The following is a 17,397-nucleotide window of genomic DNA, read 5'->3' as shown; positions in this document are numbered from 1 at the left end:
CCAGTTTAGCAGAAGACAACTTAGCACTTCAGAAACATTTTGTTAAGAGCTTTTTGGGGATCTAGAGAAGTTCTGCTAATGAAGTTAATGCTTGAGATCTACTGCTTTGCTCTGGAGCATGGCAGTTTTCAATTTATTGTTCAAAGCAAACTGAATAAAGTCAGATGAAGTGGAAAGCCTAATAGGCACCAAAGGAGGACTCTAAAATCATCCATGCTGCCTATCCCTGAGTCAATAGGGCAGAGGTGGGCAACTATGCCCCTTGTATGGCCTGTGGACTTCCTCTCCCAGAATTCTTGAGTCAATCATGCTGTCTCAGGAATTCTAGGAATTGAAGTCTACAGGTCATAAAAGGATCACAGTTGCCTACCCCTGCAGTAGGTGGATAGTGTATCCCCAAGTCATTACTAGAGTATGGCAATACTAGAGTAAGTAACTCCTGAATGCACTACCAGACATATTTAATAGACTCAATGTAAACAAGGGCTTTTAAAAAAAACTATGCCTCTGTTTATAATATCCAGGCTATATTTGTCTGTTCTAGTGTTCTTTATACCTAAAGGCAGAAATAATAGGAAATGCAACCAGGAAGAGACTACTAAATCCTTTGCTATACCCACACATTTTTGCTTGTTAATACTTTGCTTCCATGTATTGCACTGTCGTTTTTACAAGAAAGTTCTTTATTCAAAAGTCCAGTTTCAGGGAAGAAACAAACAGATCAAAAATCTCATTCTTCCATCTGTTAATCCTTTCCCTAGGTGACCTCTGCCCTCAAATTGTGGGTCTTCCAAACTGTTATTTGAGTATCTCCAAAAAACCAGATAAGCACATTAATGCATGCACACACTCACAGGCAATTTGTTGGAAATTTTGTATATAGCCCTACAAAGCAAGCAGAAAAGCATATGTGGACTGTGCACTTTCTGTTTTGTAGGGCTACACAAAACAGCTTACAAAAAACAGATTTATAGACCTGAGATCCAAAATGGGATCAATATAAGGAATAGTTGTTGAGTGGGGGTGTTGGAATACAATGGTAATGTATTTTGTATTCCAACACAATTGCTATCATTTTAGGAATATATTGTGATCCACTCAGAGTTAAGAGGTGGCAGGATATAAGCCTATTATAATTATTTTCATTTTGCTTGAAAACTGTGGTAAACACAAAATTACTTCGTCAAATTTCAGCCATGACCTAAAAGTAGTTTTTCTTTACAAAAATCCTACATCGTATGACCCTATATAAAATAATTGGATTGTCTTCTATTCTGAACTAAATCAAAGCAATAAAGATAAGCTTAATTATTCATAGTACTATGCAATAAAGAAAACCGAAATGCCTTCAATTGTTAAATGGAGAATTCAAATATTAAAGGATGAAGGTTGAGCATAATAAAGGTGCAGCAAGGAAATGATTTTTTTAAACCTTGTAAAAATTATAACTATGGAATGTCATTGTAATGAACCATAATGATCGGAAACGAGGGTCTAATTTCAGATCATGGTTTTAAAGTGCATTTTTGGAATGCATCTGGATCCTATTGGGAGTAACGAAGGAATCCACCAGGGACCACTTCAAAGGCCATTTTCTCATGACTAAATTATCATGCTTGAGCATTCTGTTGCATGTACCATGTTACATTATGTATGATTTTTGACTGCTCCTAATGTTCCATTAGTCATTTCCGTTCTAGCTATAAGACTTCAGACAGTTCCTTGCACTTTTCCATGTACAATCAATAAAAAGCCACATAATTTTCTATGTACCATCCTGAGCAGTGATTCTGCTACGTTTATTATATGGAAGAGGGGAACAACGATCATTTTGAAGGGAGTATAATATTTAATAGTTGTACATGAAATGTATATTCTGAATTTTCACTGTTAAACAATAGCAAAAAGAGGTTGCTGTAAAAACCTTTGCCCAATATTCACAATATGGCTAAAAGGGCCTAGATTAAGGAAATAATCTGGAACTGGAAGATCCAGCTTTATATCTCTTCTACACAATTTTGCGGTCCTCACTATTTCTCAGCCCAAAGTTGTTGTGAGGATTAAATGAGGGGACATCCTATTGTGCCCTGTCTCTATACATATTGATCAACCAGACATTAGATCAAAAGCCATCCAGAGAGAGTAGCCACAAACATTTTAAATACGAATTATGAGAATTATGACTCTACAATTACCCTTTTTTATAGTTGGAAATAATAATAGGCAATAATGAACAATTATTACGTATTATACATCAGTAATGATAATAGGCAACTATGCAATACAATCCATTGACAGACACCAATTTATTTATTTGATTTATATCCTACCTTTCTATCAATTTGAGAACTAGGGCAGTTTATAATAGTAGAGGAATATAAAATAAGAACAGTATAATTAAATGAAGATAAAAGTAAAACTTTAAGGTGGCAGTTAAGACAAAATCTTCACGTGTGGCTGTACTTAGAGAAGGAGGACAAAATTTTGTTCTAGAGAAAGTATTCCACTTCCTTGCAGCTATAAAGATGACTGTTTTGATGAACCTCTGGCAGGAGGGGGGGTCTTCTGCTGATTTGAGTGTTCTCAGGCATATAATGTGAAAGGTTGTGTTATAGACAGTCAGGCCTACTTTTTACAGCTTGAAAAATCAGCATCAACACCTTGAACCAGGCACTTAGTACAAATAGTAGTGTGTATTATGTATCATGTAGTATCTGAGCACAGGTCAAGCAAACAGCAATAAAGATCACATTGGGAAGTGTGTACCTGCGTATTTCTGTATATATTCATTATATACACACACATACATTTTGCACAGTTATCTAACTCCAGCACCACCATAATTTAAACTGGAAACTGCCAGCTTCATAAAGTCCTGGGGAAGGGAGGGAAGATAGAGTAATTTCTAAATCTCAGGAGTTCAGACTCCAAATGTTGTTGACATTTTTCAGTATAGGAATCACATAATGCTACATGAACGCATCCCTGCGACAAATCCTTTGTCCCCCTGGTTTTCCAGGTTCAGATTGCTTTAGGAGGGAATGGAGAGGAAAGTTCAATGCAGCTATTCCTTCTTTGGTCGATGGATGGAGCCAGGACATTGTGACAGTACTAGGTATTAGATGGAAGGCTGCCTTAGATAAAGTTGCTACTATAATCAGGCTTGAAGTTGACTGTTTAAAAAGCATAATAGAAGAAAGTTGGTTAGGGAACATTGGTTATGGTTTGAAGCAGATTCAGAGTCTAGGAATTAACCTAGTTTCAAGGATCTTGCTGAAATATGGCATAAAGGTTAGGCCTAGGGACAAAGGAGAGTTTCAAAAATACTTCATTAAGTAGACACAAATTTTGATCAAGCAGAAGTAGTCATTGTCAGAATCAAAATAATTGTTTAGGATGAACTTCAACAATTAGTTTTAGTTGCTGCCTGAAGAATTCTGGGAGTTGGTCCATCCAACTTTAAGCTGCCAAGCCCGAGAAACACTGAGCTAAGTAAATATCAGGGAAACTAATCATAGGGAGAACTAGTGAGGTTATATTTCATCTTAATTAAATTAATCATGGTTCCATTCCCTATTAAAACAATGCCATTCCCACCCTCTTCCCCCAATTGAAATAATAAGCTAAAAATCAATTTACATATTATTGTTTAAATAATAAAAAAAAAACAATACAGGTAGTCCTTGACTTACAACAGTTCATTTAGTGACTTTGAAGTTACAATAGCACTGAAAAAATGTGATTTATGACCCCTTTTCACACTTAGAACTGTTGCAGCATCCCCAAGACCATCTGATCAAAATTTAAACGCTTGGCAGCTGACTCATGTTTAAGATGGTTGAACAAAAGGTCATGTGACCACCTTTTGCGACCTTCTTATAAGCAAAGTCAACGGGGAAGCCAGATTCATTTAACAACCATATTGGTAATTTAATAAACACAGTGATTCACTTAACAACTGTGGCGAGAAAGGTCACCTTTCAACCATCACACTTTGCAACAGAAATTTTGGGCTGAATTGTGGTCATGAGTCAAGGAATCCTGTACTGGATTCTTGCTTCTCTTGTAAATGTATTCTTTTGTGCTTTCCCCCCAAAACACATGGCAAAGATATGTTAAGGATGGCCAAGGATCCCATAATTATTTCATAAATTGTAGACTAATCACAATCTTGTCTTTCCATTTTTTGTCTTTCCATCTAAAATCAGCCAAGTATCATTTGTATTTTAGGTAGTCCAGATCCCTGTATCCCTCTCACCTCTTCACTCCAAAGTCTCTTCTATATTCCAGATCAGTTGTCTCCAACCTAATGCCTTCCACAAGAGTTTCACTCCAGTTCCAATAATTCCCAGCCAGCATAAGAACCATGGTAATTGCAATTCACCCCATCTGGAGGAACCCAGGTTGGAGAAGACCAATCCAGACTATTCACTGTTCAGGCTACTCAAACTGATTACTTCTACTGTTACTGCAGCCTGTTAAGAAGATATTGATACTGACATAAAATGCACTATTCTACAAGGTTAATAATGACCAAGACAAATGTTCAATCAATTGCCTCAGTTATTTAGTTCGGGGGACAATAAATCTTGATGGGCACAGAAACAAGGAAAAGTAACTGAATGGTGAAGGCATGTTGCAATCAGCTGCTGAATTAGACAAAAGAATAAAGACAGCTTACCCAATGTTACACAATACAATTCTGTGTACACGTATGAGGGGTAATTTCAGCTGAACAAAACAATGAAATTTGAGTAGACAAGAATTTTACATGGGTATAATCTTATCCTGTGCTTTATATCCGGGGAGGAACTTTGGAGACTCTCTACCCATCCAAGTATGCTGAGAGCCAGATCTCATTTCTTTGAGGGGATTTCTTCTAGGAGTAAAGGGTAACTTCTTTGCTCATCCCTGGTTTGAAAAAAACTGTTCTGCTGGTTCTGATGTTATGCATTGTGAAAAGATAAATATGCCAGAAACTCATTAAGGTATGTCAGACAAAGGCAGAATGATGACTTGACGAAGAATAAGGAGTACATTTCCCACAGTCAGGTGACTGAATAGCCGGTTTAAATGTAGTGGGTGAAAGATGATAGTTTGTATGCATCGTAAAGCTCCTGATGAACATCTTCAGTGACATTAAAATGATGCATATACAGTAGCTGTTATTTGAAATGTTAAATTAAGTTGATTTGTGTTTGGCAAGACAAGAGTCTAGCAAATATTTATAAATGTACACAGACACAGACACAGAGCCTGGAAGAGCAATTTTAACAACCAATAGTGGCTAATGGAATTAGTTAATAAGATTCAGTAGACCATGAATTTTGGACCAAGGATGAAATAATTCAGCTTTACTGATTATAATATATTGATGCAGAAGGCAACATATAATATATAGTTTATGAGGTCACTACAGACTTCTTGCATGCAGGATAATAATTACAACAAAAGCTATATTATTTACAAAAAGAGGATGGCAACTGAAGCCATAGAAGCTGCTTTGCACTTTGATCTTCATATGAAAATGTGACAACTTCAGCAACAACTACTTCTTCTTCTTCTTCTTCTTCTTCTTCTTCTTCTTCTTCTTCTTCTTCTTCTTCTTCTTCTTCTTCTTCTTCTTCTTCTTCTTCTTCTTCTTCTTCTTCTTCTTCTTCTTCTTCTTCTTCTTCTTCTTCTTCTCCTCCTCCTCCTCCTCCTCCTCCTCCTCCTCCTCCTCCTCCTCCTCCTCCTCCTCCTCCCTCCTCCTCCTCCTCCTCCTCCTCCTCCTCCTGCCTCAATGCAAGATTTTGGAGTGGACAAGTAGTTGATACAGGAGTGGAAATGGCCTGATGGAAATGATATACATAATTTTAAAATTTTCCTTCATTTTACAAAAATGAACAATAACTGTCAAAACATATGTGGGTATAGCTGAGATTACAAGTAATATTAAATATCCTGAGATTCTGCCTGTAATTTAAAGCCACCTTTTCCTCCCTAGTCTGTATAGTTCAATGACACATAGAATCATAAATAGCCTTATGGTCTTTCTTTGGTTTAATCTGCATTTCACTTTTAGAAATATATTTTTTCTCCTTGGAGAATTTATATATTATTGAAATTCTTGTCTCTGTTTAATTGTTTTTAACCTTCAGTTGGGCAATATAGTATATCATACTATAGGGCAATGATTTTTGAAGAAATACATATTAAATGGGATAACTTACAGAATGTACCCCAAATCTGGAATCTATGGCTCCCATGGGATTGAAATCTGGCAAATTTGTGGTCACTTCAACACTAGTGTGCTCTTGTGATTGGCCACACTACTTTAATTGTAATTTCCCACTCTCCTTGCCAGCTTCTTCCAGTGGGAAAGCCAGCAGAAAGTTGGGAGTGGCTCCCATTCTAACTGCTTGTTTTGCCTGCTGTGTTCATTCTGCTTCTCTGTCTGAGTAAGGATACATCTCTGAAAAAGATGACAATGCATCATGTGTTGTCTAGTCAGTTATAAATAATTTAGTGTTGGCTTAAATTAATGACTTTTTCCTGTACCTGTATACTTGGATAATATATAGTGTAGAAGAATTATTTATAGTTTATAGTTTATAGTTTAAACCCTTGCTTCTCACTTGAAGTCTCTGTGTGTCTCTGATTTAGCAGGTATGTATCCTAAAGAGTTATATCTTTGAAATAAAATGTGACTTCTTAAAAATGTTCTCTTGGCGTAGGATCAGAAATGGGTCATAGTGGCGACAGTAATACTCACATGGAGCTGGGGTGGAAAGCAAGGTAGTCAACCTGGTGAAAGCAGTGTTGTGGCATCGCAACCCAAGTCCTGCCTCTTTGTGTGTTACTTTGTATGGACACCCAAAAGCAACAGAACTTGCTGCAATTCCAACAAATTTATGTTGATGGAATCAGAAAGATCCTGTGAACTTCAGGGAGTAGCAGATGTCCACACAATTGTGCTACATTCATTTTCTTTGTGCTTCAGCGTTTGAAACAACTTATTGTCAGCCCTTTGAGATAGTCTAAACAAGAAGCACTAACCAGACTACTGTAATATTACAGTACCAATTCTAGCAATTCTGAATGTACCTCTCCCCTCTCTTAATTTTATTCTCCTAAAAAGTATGGAAGGTCCCTTCTGAGATATTTTGCCACTCCTATTCAGATTTTGTTTATCAAACATTGCCTAGGCGGTGACTCTATCCCCTCTACAAGGTCATCTCCACATATTATTACACTTATTTACTCAGCAGAAGTACAAAAGTAATTTGCCTTTTCTTTGATTTTTCTTTTTAAATCCTAATCTAGTTTATATATATTTGTGGTATTTTCCAGGATTTGTTTTTTCTGCCACGTATTAACTAGACACAACCCAACCTATTTTGAAACTCAGAGAAGGCCAGCCAGCTGAGGCCATGGATTCATATTCTTTGTTCTAATTAATATAACATAATCTCGTATTTTGTAGCAATCGGAAGAATTCGCAATCCTTGGATTTCTATCATTCTTCACCATTCATCACTGGGACTAAGAAACAAATATATGTTGCCCTCTTTCAGTATCCTTATCAAAGCAGAAATACAGATTGATGGTCTGCTCAATAGTAAATATTAAATCAGAAATCAGTCTGTATTCATGTTTTGCAGAACCACTGTGCTTAGAAGATGAAGCTGCAGAGTTAACAGTATTGATTAATTGAGGTAACAAAGGTCAAGCTAATTTTTCACCATCTCAAAGGCTTCAATTGTGCTCAGCAGTATACTTGAAAATTGTTCTGGGCTTAAAAAAGAGAAATAATTAGGAAAGAAAATGCAAAGAAATCCAAGTGCAACCTATTCAAAACGTCACTCAGCAAAGGTTAATGGAAGCTTGATTTCATACAAATACTTTGTTTGTGTGTTAGGTAGGAGAAAGCAATTATTAAGGGCAAAATTGTGCAAAATGCACAATGATGAACATTTTCATCAAAATATCACTCACAAAAGGTTAATTGAAGCTTGAGATAAAACTGATATTTGTATTATAAGTTGGCTATATCGCCTTCTTCAGATAGATTTCTACTTTGAAATTATGATACATTTTAACAAGATCTCTCATACATACAAACACACATACCCAAACACACACACACACATATATAAGATCTAATTTTATTTTTCCACATTTTTAAAATGAAGTCACATTGTTGTTGCTTACATTTTAAAAAATAAACAAGGAACTCAGATCAAGAGTTGAACACCTCAGTTAGCAGAATCACTGACAAAGATGTCACTTAATTGAATATATCCCAAAGTGTGAATAATAGTGAGTGAATGAATAAATGTCTGACATAGAAGCCACAATACTGCAGCAATCTTGGAATTAATTCATACCAACTTAAACAATGTGAAACATATTTCAGGACCATTTCTATCAGTTTAATACAGAACTACCACAAAACAGAAACTACACCAGTGGTATATAATATAACTAGGACTAACTTTAACGGCAGTACAGAAAACCCTTTTGCTATTTATCAAGCTGCTTTTGAAATCAGGATGTTTAATTGAATTGCAATCTGCACAGTGACAAATAAAAAAAGATCATGAAGAATTTAAGAGAAAACTTAACCATGTTTTATTTAAAAGTAAGGCTGGCTCCTTTGAATGGGGCACTGTAAGTAGACATAAGCTTGTATATAGCATTGCACATACAATATACCGCATCTGAGAATTCAAGAAAAAATATCGATCAGTTTGTCATACATGACAGGTGAATAATTTTTCTTTTTGCTGAGAAAAGCTTTTGAGTGCTTGCCCTTTTGAAACAGGCTTGGCAGTTTAACAAAGAAAAGCATACAGAGAAAATTAATAATATCTGAAGCGGCCCCAGTTTTTTTTAAAAAAAGTCTCAAAACTTAGCACAATGAACAGTTTTCTATATTTAATTCTATTACAAATTGCACTTTGGGGAACACACAAGGTGGTCACAGGGCTTAATACAGCCCATTCATTCCCCCCCACCCTAACTTTGATGTAAAAAGTAGTTACAGATGACCTTTTAGACTGGCAGACTAAAGATTGGTAAGCGAATTGTTAAATGACGATTATTTCATTTATTCATTGAGCACCATCAACTTGTTTACAGAACAATTAAAAACAACAGCAACTCATGTAACACTTCTAAATTTAGACCATAAAAGAAAGCAAGGTCAGGTAAAGCACCCACCTTGTCTTTTTTTGGAACCCAGGTGAGACATTACCTATTGTGTTGAAACGGCTCAGGGCAGCGCTAGAAATAGATAAAACGGAAGCTGCAGTTCTTATTCAGGTCTATCCTCACCATCCTCAGGTGGCTTCCCCTTCTTTCTCCATTTATGGGGAAGGGGAAAAATACATTTGGGCATTGGCCAGGATCTGTTGTTCTACTAGGCAAGTGTATGTGGTAATTCCTTTTAAGAGGACCAGGTAATAAGGAAACAGGATTGGCTCATGTTGAAATAGTTCTTGCATAGTAACAAACACAGAATTTCTAAAGTTGGCTATGCGTAAAATTCTACACTATGTCAAAAATGTACTGTAGGTCTGTATAATCAATAAAGTTGTGGCTGTTACACTCCAACTTTCTGAAAACAGGTTCTTTTTAGGAAGGAATGGAAAAAAATAGACCCATAAGAATAACAAGTGTCAGAAAAGAAGACAGAAATATGGAGTAATGAAGAAAGTTGCAATTCCATTTTTCAAAATCTTTTGGTCCTGTCTTAAATTTTCATAGTGAGGGTAGTAGTTGCATCACATGTGTAAAAAATATGCTCTGTCATTGGACAATATGGGCTTTCTTTCTTTTTTTGCTTCCTGGTTTTCTCCTTTTTTTCATATCCGAGGACAGTGAGTCTCTGTAATGAAAAGTGATTAAGTTATTAATTATATATCATCCATTTGGTATATGATTGATTATGAAGGCAGGAGTTTAATTTGCACCTCTGGAAATTGCACTAAGAACTGTAATCAGTGTCTCAATCAAAGGTCCTGAAGATGAGGTCAGTCTGCAAATTAACTTCTCTTTAAAGAAAGATGTGACAAGGAAGGTTAGATGAAATTTTAGGTGACTAAAAAGACTTTGTGTGCTGCTCCAGTCAACTCCTGTAGAGATTTGTTGAAAATAGATACTTTACTAACAACAACAACAACAACAACAACAAAGCTTATAATTTGTATTATGAATAGGAGATGTGACCTGGGGTTTCTTAAAATTCCTTATTGCTAGAGAATAATAGCTTGTTTGTAGTAATATACTTATAAAAGATCCCAGAAAACAAATTTCCTTAGGTAGGCATTCTCAAGCCAATCTGATTGAATCTCAATCCTGCTTCCTGGATGCAGTTAGGAACTAACTTAGAATTGGTTTCAAAGCCAGTCTTTGTCAGTAAATACAGGTACTCCTCAGGTTATGTCTGTTCAAAGTTACAATGGTACTGAACAATGGGGACTTATGGCTAATTCTCTAAGTTTATTGAATTTGTTTGTCTCATAATGTATGATTCCAGGTAGCTTCCAGCATTGAAACATTAAACTCTTAACAAATAATTACCTTTAAAAGAATAAAAATTGAAATCTCAATCAAGTTGCAGAGGTCCCTGTGGTCACAGGATTGCGATTTGGGTGCTTGGCAACCAGCTCACGATGAAGATGGTGGCAGTATGTTGTGGTCACATGATCACCATTTGTGACCTTCCAAGCCACAAGCAAAGTCAATGAGCTCATGCTGCTTCTTCAGCTACCCATACTCTGTAGGTGTCTGCCTGTGGCATTATTGGACATGACTCAGGAAGGAAGAGAGAAGAATACTGACTACGGTGCCAAATGCTGCCAAATGGAGCAATTTAAATTCTTTAATAACGAACACATTTCGACAATGAGGCACATCTGGGAGAAGATGGGCTGTAGTTCATAAATCAAGAAAAAAATGTATTCTCAGAATCCAACTGATGCAGACCTCTTTCCTCAGTGAATGTGATAAAACAAGGCTTGAACAAAGAAGCTGCATATAACCCCTTACTAAATTCCGTGCCTTGACTGCAATTTTAGGCCACACCACTGCATTTTTTTTTGGCCAAGTATTTCAAGCCAGGGGCTATAATTGAAAACTGTGGAGAGGCAAGCACCACAGTAGGTGGGATAATTATGCAAATGGGCAAACAATTTAATTCACTTGGTCTGACCAGGGTTTTCTATTTTTCTTTCTGAGATTGTGGAAGAGTGTATTCACATTTTTCCCTATCTTTTCCTATAATTAAGCTAAGCTGATTTTAGGGCTTAGAATTAATATGCTTCTTTCTTTTAATAGTCAGGAAACAATATTGTCCATATTTACCAATTCTGGTTAGTGAAGATTCTGAAATCCACAAAAATAGAAATGAAGGGGATATATGGAGACTGAGGAAATAAAACTACCAACGCTGGCACGAGACCATTAATCAATGTTGATTGAGTTAATATGGTATTTCCCTAAGCTAGTGTCCTCTAGAAGAGTTGATACAAAAGCACACCGAATCCCTACCTTGCTGGCTGAAAATTTTAGGAGTGGCCATCCCAATTCATTTGGAGTTCATCAGACTGCCAAACACTGTCCTATAGAAGCAGTATTCTGCATGAATTCATGAAGTCACTCTTCAAATATCACAAGAAAATTCAACACGACCATCTTCCCAGCTCCTGGGTTCATGGAAGCAAACTTCTAAAAATCAGGAGAGGTCGTTGGTGTCTTTTATTTGCAGGATGATTTGAAGTTACTTTAGAGAAAGTAACAAAGGGCAAATCTTCACCTTTGGATGGATGAACTAATTTTTGAGGGTTATTGTGGAATGGCAAAATAGGCTCTTTTTTATTTTGCCTTTCAGAAGACCTTTCCGTATAATTGCTCACACCAGTCAGAAATCAAACTGACAATCTGCCTCAGGAAGCCAATCAAGTTGCCCAACTAAAGAGACAGAGTGACATTTTACAGGCTGGAACGTGAGGCCTATCCTCCATTTTTTTTTCCATCAGCCCCAATGATTCCTTCTTTGAGGTCTCATGGTTAGACAGGAGAGGGCCTGGGGTAACAAAATCCAAGGACCCAAGAGGTAACAAGGACTGACAGTTTGGCTAAATATTCTAGAGACTTGTATGTGACAAGGAGCCAAATTTAACATATCCTCTGGCAGTCTGGACACCTAGACATAATTTTTATATTTCCAACATTGCAGTTGAAAGATAGACTTTAGATTTCATCTTTTCTCCAGAGGTACTTGGTAAAACACTGAAATAAATTTTTTTGCTCAGTTTTGTACATAATTATGATTTGTCATCTAATGGGGCCCTCATTATGCTTGTGAACCCTGGTGAAAACCTAAAGTGAGAGTTATTTTAAGTAGATTGCAGAAGAAATAAAACCAGTAAGTATGCTTTCGTACATCCCAGCCTCTCTTTCATTGAAAAGAAAGAACATTTAAGATGTGCATTTTGTGAAAAAAAACCCTCTCTTGTATAAAAAGAAAACAAAATTTTAGAATATTGAGCAATACTTTATACTTCTATTTACCTTTCCCCACTGATTGTACAAGGCCATAAGTGTGAAGGCTGCAAACTCTGACATTCACAAATGACAAGCTCAATTTACATGCCAATTAGCATCTCAGTTTGCATGCATATCTCCTGAGTAGATAGACTCTGTCACCTACATAAAGGGTTGATTTTCCTAGTTTCTTCCACTTGAAGACAGAAAATTTGGAGACCAAAAACTTTTGAAAAGTAGGTGAAATTGGAGAAAACCAGGAAAGAAGTGTGAACTGAGTTTGAGACAAGAGGGGCTTACCAGATCAGCAAGTAACATTAGATTAAAGCTTGGACTTTCCAGGCATCTAGCAAGAGTCCACATAAAGCAGTTGCTTCAGAAAATTGTCTTATTTTATGGAGATGGTAAAGGTGCTGTCAGAAACGTAAATTCTTAATTTATTTTTTTGTGTGGCGCTAGTTACATTTTATCGGTTTAGTTCATATTTTTAGAGGAATTAGGGATAATCTTTGATCTTTTTTCCCTAGCTCAGGCTGTGTCCAAGAAGATTTATTTTCCTTTTTTATTGACTTTCTTGTGAACTGAAATATAATTTGGAAACACTACCTGTTCTGAGATCTGCCCTCACTATTGGTATCTTCACTTTGTAATCTGTCTGGCACTTTTCATGTATCTTTGCACGTTTCTTTTAAAACAAAATAGCTTTCTTTTATTTTAAATACATTTTTATTTTTAATCTTTTAAATTTTTATTTTTAAATAAAAGTTTTATTTTGTTTATATCTGGTGAAATCGATTGGTCCCTCAAAGAATGGCTGATATTGCCAGGAAATTTCATTATATCTATCTCTTATTGTTTTCTTCTCATGTTTGCCTTTTAAATACCAGAAAAGAATAATGGATTATGAATGTCCAATTTCTCTTACACAGTTGGGTTAAGGGAGGGAATAATAGGTGAAATGTTTAATGAAAGATAGGTTCCTAGAGATGTGAAAGAAAGCTCACAGAAATTAACATAAAGTATTATGAATTAAAGTACATTCTGTCTCAGAAATATCTTAGTTAAAATATGTTGCATTCAATCAAGAATTTTTCTTTGGGTTTGAAATTTCTCTTTTCTCTCTAGGTTCAATGGAACATTGACTACACATTGAATTTGTGGCATTAGGAAGGAATATGTATGTTGTGTGATACCTGGAAGAAGCAAAAGTCAAAGTGACATCCTTAATTCTGCAATGCCTCGGAAGGCATACTGCATAAGGATGTTCAAGTAGACTAGTGGTAAAGGCTCTCTCCTGCCATTTGGAAGGTTAAGAGTTCCATCCTAGGTGGTGGCAGATGTTTCTCTCATAAGGCATGAAGAAAAAATATTTGCTGCAAACTCTGTGTGATGTCAGGAAAGGTATCCGGCCAGTAAATGCTCAGCTCTATCCAGCTGCCCACACTCTATCCCAAATTAAGAGATTGCAAGGAGATTTGTAAAACGGGAGAGTTTTTTTTTTTTAAAAAAAGGCTGATCCTCCAATTTCTCAAAGCATAATATCCCATAGTCTTCCCTATTGCCATTTTGGTTGCTAAAGTTGGAAGGATGCTTATTTATGTCAAAAGAATCTCTATTTTATAAGATATAAACGATATAAGCAAACTACAGATATTATAATGAAAAGGCAAGATTGGACCTGTCTTGTTAGTTCAAGCATTACTATTATGTAGCTTCAATAAATGATTTACTTTCCAAAACTTATTTAAATATTAGACATTAAAGAATATATTCACAGGGGCAATAAACTGGCATTCTGATAATGTTTTGGAGACCCACAATATGACAACATCCTTCTTTTTTTATTGTTTTCTCTTTTAAAAAAATGGAAGCTAACACAAATCTTCCTGGAGCCTAGCTCAGAATTTGTATGCCAGTTTTTTTTAAAATTACTCTCCTGTATTTATTGACTAACAAAAAAAAAAGAGTCTACTTTAGTTTTAAGTGCCATCTGCTGTGTTTGTGATTATTTTGTTCTTTTCATCAACTTGATATTTGATGAATGGCTTTAAAACATCTTAACAAACAAATAAACAAATGAAACCATTACCATGCTGTATATATGTCAGGTACTAACTGATTGTGAATATTGCTTCCTAGTGAGATCCAATATGAAACCAGATGCTTCTTGATCATTTAGGGGAATGCCAGGAGGAGATCATAGAGACCCATCACTATCAGAATTCTAAAACTTCAGAGGACACTTTATGGTTGCTACATATTAATTTTCCTCATATTTTCAATCAATTTTCCAATTGATTGTGTGCCATGGAGTAGCATAAAATAAGGACATGACATTTCTGGAAAGCAAGTCATAGTCAAATCATCGATCAATCAAAATAGAGCTGGAAAGGATCTTGGAAATCTTTTCGTTCACCTCCCTGCTCAAGCAGGAGACCCTATACATTTCAGATAAGTGGCTGTCCAGTCTTTTCTTTAAAACCTCCAGTTTTTAATCATCAGATTCAGATTCATTTTTCTATTATTTAGGTTCAAGAAACACATGATATTGAGAGCTAAAAAAAATCAGAAAGTACTAGGAAAAGATACTGTACATATTGTTTTTTTTCTCCAAATGCAGTTCTAAACTGTGCAGACAAACACTGTTGTTAAGTAAAGGGTTAAGAAATAGATTTGGGATAATGTACTATTATGTACTATTGAAAATGTACTATTGAAAAGTGTCAAAATGCTTTCTTTCGAAGATACGATTTTCCTGCTGGGAGAGCTCCAGCGCAAGGATACGGACAACTGCTTGAAAGCTGGATCTTTTTTTTTTTTCAGGAAGGCGGAGAACAACAAGAAGTCTGCATTCCTGGGCTAGCTAGCTTCTTATGATAAGCCCCTGGTTTTTTATACCCCTTTCTCCCTTTGTAAGTTGATTTTGTGTGAATGTTTGTATTTGTGCTTAATGTTTCAAATCCTGTTTGAGTTTGTCTTTATTTCCACCAGAGGACAAACTCTGCGGGATGACCAGATTGTATTATTGGTTTTCTGTAATCTCTTTTAGCTTTAAGATAGTTTTTCATATTCTGTGGCAATCTCCTGTCTATATTTTGTGTCTTTTGTCTGTTTGTTTTGCTTATTTGGTATGTCCTGTGTTTGTAAGGGTTTTCTAAATTATCTTTTGTTTCCTTTTCTTATTTGTCTAGTTTTCTTAATTACTTAGGCTTTTGTCTATAGGGATTCTTTAATACTTTTTATTTGATTCCTTTTTCTATGTAAGTTTGTTTTATGGCTGACCTGATGTTCCCCTTGGGCTTTTCCTGTTTTTTGTGACACTACTGTCTTCATGATGTCCCCTTTCCACAGTACCAGGCACAGTTCCTTGAGTTGGGCTGGTCACTTTCATGGACTTTGGATTCCATATACTTTTCTAAGCATCAGAATGGAAGTAGTTTAGTAGTGCCATCTTCTTGGATATCTGTTGGTTTCTTAATCTAGGACTGAGATTTCTTAAGCAATCTTGCTTTGTTACTGTAGTTTTATTTTTCAACATTAATCAGGTTCAGTTAGAGTTGTGTATTGAATAGTGTTACTTTTGGATCTAATATGGGCACTTAAGAATATAATTTGACTTGAATTTGGAATGAACCAGAGGCTGCCCATTTTAGTGTAGGCCTTCTCCGACACAAATGTTCTTTTATTGAATTGGATTTGTTTTGTACAAGCATAGATTTGACTCATATCAGCCCACTTGGTCTTGGTTTTTGACTGAATCTGGGGCATACACCTATTTAAAAACTCTGCTTATAAGTGAACTAGCTATGAAACTACAGTATGTGATCAGGCTTAGTTTTTGGGGAGGAAAATAAGGGAAAAAGAAATTCTGCTTCTGCCTAGTAGCATCCATCGGTATTCATCAGGTCTAGAGATTGAAAAAAGACCTGAAAGCATGAATAGAAGAGATGATTCCACCAGACTGTCAATTATTTGGAAGCCTGCACTCACAAACCAAAAAATCTCCACACCACAAGCCAGGCAAACACCTGAGCACAAACAGACTTCCCCTGATACCTCCAGCTCAAACACACCCCAACCAGGCACCCAGATGAAACCTAGCCTCTTAATAAATGATAGCCTTCCATTTACTCAGAGCCAAGCTGCACTAAAAGACTCCAATACAGGAACGCAATGTTTCCAGCCAATCAAGACACAAAAAAAGCCACAAAACAGACAGAAGATATTAGAAACACCAATCAAGCAGAACACAGCAAACTCCAAGACCAATAAACACAGACCAAGACTCCCAACCAATCAGGATGAAGAAAAAACCATTCTGGCACAGCAGTAGGCTAGCCCCAAATTTAAAACTGAAACGGCTGTGAAAGTCTGACTCACAGACAAACACAATACAGAAGCCTGATGATGGCAGATGAGATTCTGCTGAAACGTTGCTACAACTTTAAAAGCACAACTATAATGACGTGGGAAAATACCCGAACAAAGCTGAATACCATACACACACACACATACATACATACATACACACATACACACTCATTTAAAAATGAGACTTGGTTTACGATTCAAAATTAGCAGCTCAAAATTCCTATTGATTTCCTAGAAATTGGTGAAAAGGCATCAGAGTGATTTGGAGCTGGGAATAAATAGTGCTAATCTGGAGAATTTAAAAAAAACAGCTTTTGTCATATTTTAAAAGATAACTCATATTTACAGTGCATCACTGTGATTGATATACTGTGATATCCTCTCCTCTCCTAGTGCTCTCCAGCTGGGTAATACCATGTCCAGATTGCTAATATAAAATCCTGGGAAGTCTATTTTCAATTATTTAGAAGCAGCCAGTTGGGAAATATTACAATA

The 17,397-nt window shown here is 36.1% G+C and overlaps 1 long non-coding RNA gene across 1 annotated transcript in view; it reads left to right on the top strand.

Annotated features, from left to right (window-relative positions):
* The window catches only part of LOC148127989 (uncharacterized), a 57,771-nt gene extending 42,364 nt beyond the window's left edge, over positions 1 to 15,407 (top strand). Inside the window, exon 3 of the long non-coding RNA XR_015740783.1 lies at positions 15,355 to 15,407. This is a non-coding gene — a long non-coding RNA (uncharacterized LOC148127989). The remainder of the gene's footprint in view (positions 1 to 15,354) is intronic.
* Positions 15,408 to 17,397: the final 1,990 nt, after the last annotated feature.

This window comes from Pseudonaja textilis, chromosome 1, assembly GCF_049901715.1.
Source record: "Pseudonaja textilis isolate UNSWEBS1 chromosome 1, rPseTex1.2, whole genome shotgun sequence".
Lineage (NCBI taxonomy): Eukaryota > Metazoa > Chordata > Lepidosauria > Squamata > Elapidae > Pseudonaja > Pseudonaja textilis.
This window is presented reverse-complemented; position numbering and strand designations above follow the sequence as displayed.